General features: G+C 48.8%; 1 long non-coding RNA gene across 1 annotated transcript in view; it reads left to right on the forward strand.

The window, feature by feature from the left end:
* Window positions 1-868: 868 nt before the first annotated feature.
* The window catches only part of LOC123976960, an 8,425-nt gene continuing 2,495 nt past the window's right edge, over window positions 869-6,798 (forward strand). Inside the window, exons 1-2 of the long non-coding RNA XR_006826479.1 lie at window positions 869-939; window positions 1,345-2,207. This is a non-coding gene — a long non-coding RNA (uncharacterized LOC123976960). The remainder of the gene's footprint in view (window positions 940-1,344; window positions 2,208-6,798) is intronic.

Genomic DNA, 6,798 nt, shown 5'->3' on the forward strand with positions numbered 1-6,798 from the left:
TTTGATAAAGCTTATAGTTAGGGCTGGCTCAGGTGAGTCCTGAACCATCCCTTAGTTATGCTGCTATAGGCCTAGACTGCCGTGGGATTTCCTATGATGCACTGAGCTCCTCTCTCCTCTACTTTCTCTCCCTCTGTATGCAACCTCATCCCATTATTGCATGTTACTAACACAACTTCTCCCCTTTCTGGTAGTCTTGTGCTTTCTCGTCCCTCTCCTATCACTTCCTGCAGGTTTTCTGGCTCTGGAGCTGTGGAGTCTGGATCTGTGGCTGCGGGTCACCTGCTGCCCCTGTGTTCCTGCTAAACACCCTCTGCTGCAACGACTATTGTTACTAGTCCTATTGTTATTATAATCATTAACATTACGACTGTTATCATTAACACTACTATAAATATCTGTACCATTTTTCATTTAGTCTATAGCAACATCACCTTTACTGTCTGTGTATATTATGTAGGCTGCCTCCCTCCCCTCTCTCTCTCCTTCCATCCCTCTCTTTTTCTCTCTGTTCCTCTCCTGCCCTCTCCCTCTCTCTCTCTCTCTCTCTCTCTCCTTCACCCCAACCGGTCGAGGCAGATGGCTGCCCACCCTGAGCCATGGTTCTGCTCAAGGTTTCTGCCTCTTAAAAGGAAGTTTTTCCTTGCCTCTGTCGCCTAGTGCTTGCTCTTGGTGGGAACTGTTGGGTTTCTGTAAATAGCATCACAGAGTATGGTCTAGTCCTGCTCTTTTATGAAAAGCGCTGTGAGATAACTATTGTTGTGATTTGGCGCTATATAAATAAAATTGAAAAAAATTGAATTGAATCGAAATTGAATTTGCAAAGGGTCAATTGCACCTGTTAAAATTACTTTCACACAAAGTGCTTTTTTTTGCCACCCACAGGCTTGGACTGTTATACCAGGTGTCTTATAACATCACGAAAAGGATCCCTATGAGGTACTCCAAGTAACACCCTTTGTTTTTAACAAGAAACTCAAGAAATAAGTTTGTAACTGTCTTGTGCTACCCTCGACAGTTCTGATAAATGTATATTGTCATTGTGATGGTATTTTTTTAATACATTTATTTGTGTTACTGTCCAATCAAATCAAATAAAATCATGCATAATAATGACTTAAGTTAAACTATATTACAAACTCTATTCATAATTTTCATGTGACGTCACATTCCAAGGGAAACGCTCCCTTGGAGTGCAAAAAAGACGTTATTTTCCACTGCCCGCCAACCAGGAAGCAAGTGATGTACTGTTACTATGAGTTTCTTACTTTTGTGTTGCCAAAATGCTGGATGGTTGTTGTGCTTTCTGATGCACTAATTTTTGATGTACCCCCTTGTTCACAGAAGGCAGGCTGTGTCGTGAGCCCAAAAAGCGGGCATTACGCTTTGTGTGGACAGGGTACACACACACTCAACCCTGTGTGTGGTGTTGTCCTATTGCCGCTCCCCGGTGAGACCACCGCGGCCGCAAAAAGGACCACCAGCGCCACGGTTGGCCCGAGGCTGCTGCAGACGCAGCTCCCTACGCCGTCCCCTGGCCTCCTGCCCCACCGGCTCAGCTCGCACTCCCAAGGTGCCGGGGGTGGCCCGCTCATGGTCTAACTCCACTGTGCAGCCACGGCGTTCCGGGAAGCGCCAGTGACATTTGGGGGGTAATTGTGTGTTCACTGTTCATGTTCTGCCTGCACTTTCTCTGTGGAGACAAATGTGTGCCCTAAGAGCATGTTCCCTGGCCCGCTGCTGCCTCAGCTGGGTCAGCGGCCGCCGTTAAACACATTTCCCCCACAATGTACGGATTGGTTTTTTTCACATTCTTGTCATCCCAGCACACAGGAAGTTCCTGCGCTTCTCTTTCCAGGGCGTCCAGTATCAACCGCCTGCCGTTCGGTTACTCTCTGGCCCCATGCACCTTCTCCAAGTGCATCGAGACAGCCTTGGAGCCGCTGCAGTGGGCGAGCATCATAGTCCTGTTTTACCTGGACGACCTGCTGCTGCTGGCATGGTCCTGGGACGAGGCATTGGTGCAAACGGCCAAGCTCGTTGCACACCTGTCTCGCCTGGGTTTTTCACGGTGAACTGGGAAAAATCGCTCCTTTTCCTTCCCATGCACTCACCTACCTGGGCGTGGTGCTGGATTCCTCCCTCCTGAGAGAGCGGCTCTCCCTGGAGCTCTGACACAGCTGCTCCGCCATGTGGCTCCGCCAAAGGTGTCACACTCTGCCTGTCGGCCATGTTGTACTCACATTGTACTTTTGTGTTTAGTCAGCATTATTATCTGTTATTTTGGTCTGTTGGGTTTTGGGGTTCTGTCTTGTCTGTCGTCTAGTGTTCGGTAACCTTTTTCATGTCTGTTACCCCAGTGATCCCTCTGCATGTCTGTCTCTGTTTTCCCCTGCTCTCTCTCCCTGCGCCTCGTTAGCCTCATGTCTTTCACCTGTGTCGCTCCCGCCCTGCTCGTTAGTCCCTGTGTATATATACCTGGTGTTTCATTGTATGCTGTCTCCCTGTGTTGCAGTGTGTTCTCGTGTCTTCTGCCTTACTTGCCATGTCTCCCTGTTACCCTGTTACCCTGTTACCCTGCTCATTTTTGGATTCTGGTTTTCACCCTTTTGGATTTCTACTGGACAGCCTTTGTTTTTGGACTCAGTCAATCAGCCACTCTGTTTGTAAGTGTGCTCGCCTTTAGTTTGTATTAAAACCCTTTGAACTGTACCTCCTTTGCCTTGTGTCCTGCGTTTGGGTCCTACAACCTGCTTCACCACACACAAATCCTGACAAAAGGTGATGAAGGCACTTTCGGTCATGAGGCTCCTGGGCCTCATGTCACAGCTCACGTGGTGGCCCCCCCGGGGCGTCCTGCACATGAGGAAGCTACAGCGGTGGTTCATCCGCCTGCGTGTGGACCCAGTGAGACAGGAGCATCGCCTAGTTGCCGTTCCTCTATCTGTAGATTTGGATCTTGCATACTGGTGGGACCCCCTTTCTCTGTCAGTCGGGGTCCCCCTGAGCAGGGTCATGCCCCATATCTCGGTCTTCACAGACGTCTCCATGATGGGCTGGGGCAGGACCTGCCTCTCTCAGGTGGTGGGTGGTCTGCGGCAGGCCCACATGCCTCTCCACATAAACGTGTTGGAGCTTCTCAAGTGGTGTGGAAAGTGGTCCGACACTTCACCCCTCTGCTGCGGAACCAGTATGCGCTGGTCCGCACCGACAACAGGGCTGCAGCAGGTTACACGGGATGTTCCCGGCGCAGCTGCTGAGCCTGGCCAGACAGATGCTGTTTTGGGCGCACACTCACCTGCTCTCCATCAGAGCGGAGTACATCCCTGGTGTGTTGAACAGAGGGGCTGACATCATGTCGAGGGGGGGCCCTCGTCCAGATGAGTGGCGCGGTCAGAAGTTACCTGCTTCTCGCTGAGCGGCGGCGCCTAGAGGCTTTAGGTCTCTCCCCGGTGGTGGTGTGCACCATCCAGGGATCGCTTCTACTCAGTCCTCTTTCTCCTTCAAATGGTTGGCGTTCCAACGCCGGTGTTTGGACCAGGAGTTGGACGCTGTAGCTTGTCCAATGCCGGGGTGCTTTCGTTCCTCCAGCTGCTCACGGAGAGAGGTCTGTCGTTCAGTATGGTTAAAACCTATGCGGCCGCCATTTCATCCTGCCACAAAGGCTTTTGTGTTTGCTCACCTGCTGGTGAAGCGTTCCCTGAAGGGCATGCCTTTTGGCCTTTCTGCTCGTGTCTCCGGATACGGGGTGACGGCAGTTCTGCTGTCCAATTCAAACAACTTTATTTATCCCCGTAGGGCAATTCAGTTTTAGCCTATCAGTCGTATAACAAAACGACTGGGAGACTATTGGGTCGCACACTGTGAAGCGCCCCATTCACGTTAACCAGCGGCTGTCACTGTAAAAGAAAGCTACAAACTTTTCAGCATACTTAACGATAGCTGGTCTGAGCCGGAGGTATCATTTACAAGGTAGTCAGCACGCCAGGAAACTTGTCCTGCGCCCTAATCTTGCTTTCATGGCTAAGGGCATCACCGGATCCTTCCCATCGCGGGTGATTACCCTCTCAGGTTTCTTTCCTCCACCCCATGGGTCTGAGGATGAAGCTACATCTCACCTCCTCTGCCCAGTGCACGCACTGTCCTGCTACGTAGCAAGTAGCCGTTCACAGCGCCTGTTTGTACACTTCAGGGAACAGTCCAAGGGGCTTCCCCTTTTCGGTGCAGTGCCTGTCTCACTGGCTGTGCGAGGCTATCTCATATGTGTCAGCCAGTGTATCTCCCCTGGACAGCATCAGGGCGCACTCCACAAGAGGCGTCTCCTCCTCTGTGGCGTTGCACAGTGGAATGTCGGTGGACGACATCTGCACAGCGGCCTACTGGTCTTCCCTGTGCTCTTTCGTCCGTTTCTACCTGTCTCCCACTTCTCCTTGATTAACTCAGTAATGAGTGTTCTGTCTGAGTGATTGTCCTCTGTGAGTGTGCGGTGCTTTTCTCCCATCCGTGGGGAGCGGTGGCTGATCACACTGGCCCTGCTCTGTGTGCAGCTGATGCGGTTGCTGTCGTGACCTCATCTGCACCTGCACAGCTGTTCCCCATCTGGTCCCCGGCCTTTTACGAATGTGTCGGTTCTCTGCCTTCCCATGTTGCGCCATTGGTGATTGCACTCATGGCTACACCAATGCCACAGGCTGCGGGGGATCGGGTGGCTTATTCTGTACCTGGTGGTACCGTATGGGCCAGTGAGGCGTTGACTCATCCTGCTTTGCCTCGAAACCCAATAGCGATGGCCTTAGAGGGCGAAGCCTGTTCGAAATAGAACGATAGTTACATATTGTAACTCCAGACTATAGGCGCAGCCCTCTAAGCAGTGGGCCTCACTGAGCCTTGGATGTCATTGCTGACGAAAAGGCACAATGGGAGCCGAAGGCTGGGTCTCACTGTTGTTTATATACAAGGTGCGGACGTAGGAGAGGCCCACACACGTAGACAAAATTTATCAGTGCGCCTTCCCATGCGCGCACGTAGGGGTAAACCCAATAGCAATGGCCTTAGAGGGCTGCGCCTAAACTGATAGAATCTGGAGTTACAATACGTAACTACTGTTTTGCCATCCAGGTCACTGCGCATGTCATGTGACTGAAACTATGAATAGCACATGCAGACATTAATCAAAAACTTGCTGTGTACATGGATAAATACATAATATTAAACCACATGCAATCAACTAGGCTACTGATCCAGGTATATTAATTTAATTAGGTTATCATGTCAGTTATCATCATTATCATGTTTTTCTTTGTTTCTTCATTTTTAGTATAAAACAAAAAAATATGGAATTTCCATATTTCCACATGGACAGTGACACGAGTGGATTTTCACTCCTGTAACATTCCACTCACTGTCCCATCCCTCCCATCCCAATCCCATGACAGGGAAAAAACAAAATCCTGTCCACTCCCAATCCCACAATGACATCCTGTTTCTGATTTAAAAAAAAATCTGACAATGAAAAGTTTATTCATATTAGAAATGCATATTTATATACAGAAACTGATCTTCCCGTCCTTGACTTTTATCCAGTTACGTGGAATTGACTCCCATCCTGCTGGAATCCCACAGGAATCCTGTGGGTCACAGAAATACGAAAACACGAGAACAAACTATTTATTATTTATTTATGTATTTATTGGGCGTCTGTTGGTTGGTCTTCCACGTTTGCATCGCGGTGCATCTGGGAGTCATATTTTTATTTTTATTTATTTATTTTTTCTCCCACCCCTATTGGCTACTGGGGTTCTTGCCTGCCTGTGGCTGAGGTTTCGTTGCTTTCTGCAATTGGTGTTTCCCTCTGCTATTCCCTGTTGTCCCCGCCTTCCATCCCCCTTCTCTTGTACGTGTTGTCCTTTCTCTGTGCTGTCTGTTTGTGCAATGTTTGTGCTCCCCCATCCCCATGTCTGCCCCCCCGTCCGGCCCGGTGACAAATCAATACATAATTAAATAAATAATAAAACAGACAAAGGAGTATATTAATACTCTCTTGTTAAAGTAAAATCTGTATGGCACAATATGGTATCCAGCTCATCATACTCTACACGAGGCTGCTGGGCAGGACAGGTTAAAAAAATAAATAAATAAGTAGGACCTGCCTGACAAAGTGGTTGACCAAAAGATCCTCAAAAGCAAGACATCATGCTGTGATGTAAAGAAATTCAGGAACAAATGAGAAACAGAGTAATTGAGATTTATCAGTCTGGAAAATGTTTTAAAGCCATTTCTAAAGCTTTGGGACTCCAGTGAACCACAGTGAGTGCCATTATCCAAAAACAGTGGTGAGCCTTCCCAGGACTGGCCGGCCGGCCAAAATTACCCCAAGAGCGTAGCGACGACTCATCCAAGAGGTCACAAAAACCCCCACAACAACATCCAAAGAACTGCAGGCTTCACTTGCCTCTGTTAAGGTCAGTGTTCATGACTCCACCATAAGACAGGGACTGGACAAAATGGCCTGCATGGCAGAGTTCCAAGACGAAACTATGGAGGGATTATTGGGTCAGATTACAACTAAAAGTCGAAAACTAAAAGTCGAAGTCGAAGTCGAAAATGAATTTGGTATTTAGGATTGGACATTCTGTATTTAGGATAGGGCATTTTATATTTAGGATTGGGCATTTTGTCATTCAGCCATTTAGAATTGGGGATTTAGGATTGGGGATTTGGGGATTGGGGATTTGGGGATTTGAGGATTGAGTCATGTATGCAAATGAGGAGGCGTGACCCAAAGGCTGTAGGGAGGGT

This window comes from Micropterus dolomieu, linkage group LG09 (assembly GCF_021292245.1).
Source record: "Micropterus dolomieu isolate WLL.071019.BEF.003 ecotype Adirondacks linkage group LG09, ASM2129224v1, whole genome shotgun sequence".
Lineage (NCBI taxonomy): Eukaryota > Metazoa > Chordata > Actinopteri > Centrarchiformes > Centrarchidae > Micropterus > Micropterus dolomieu.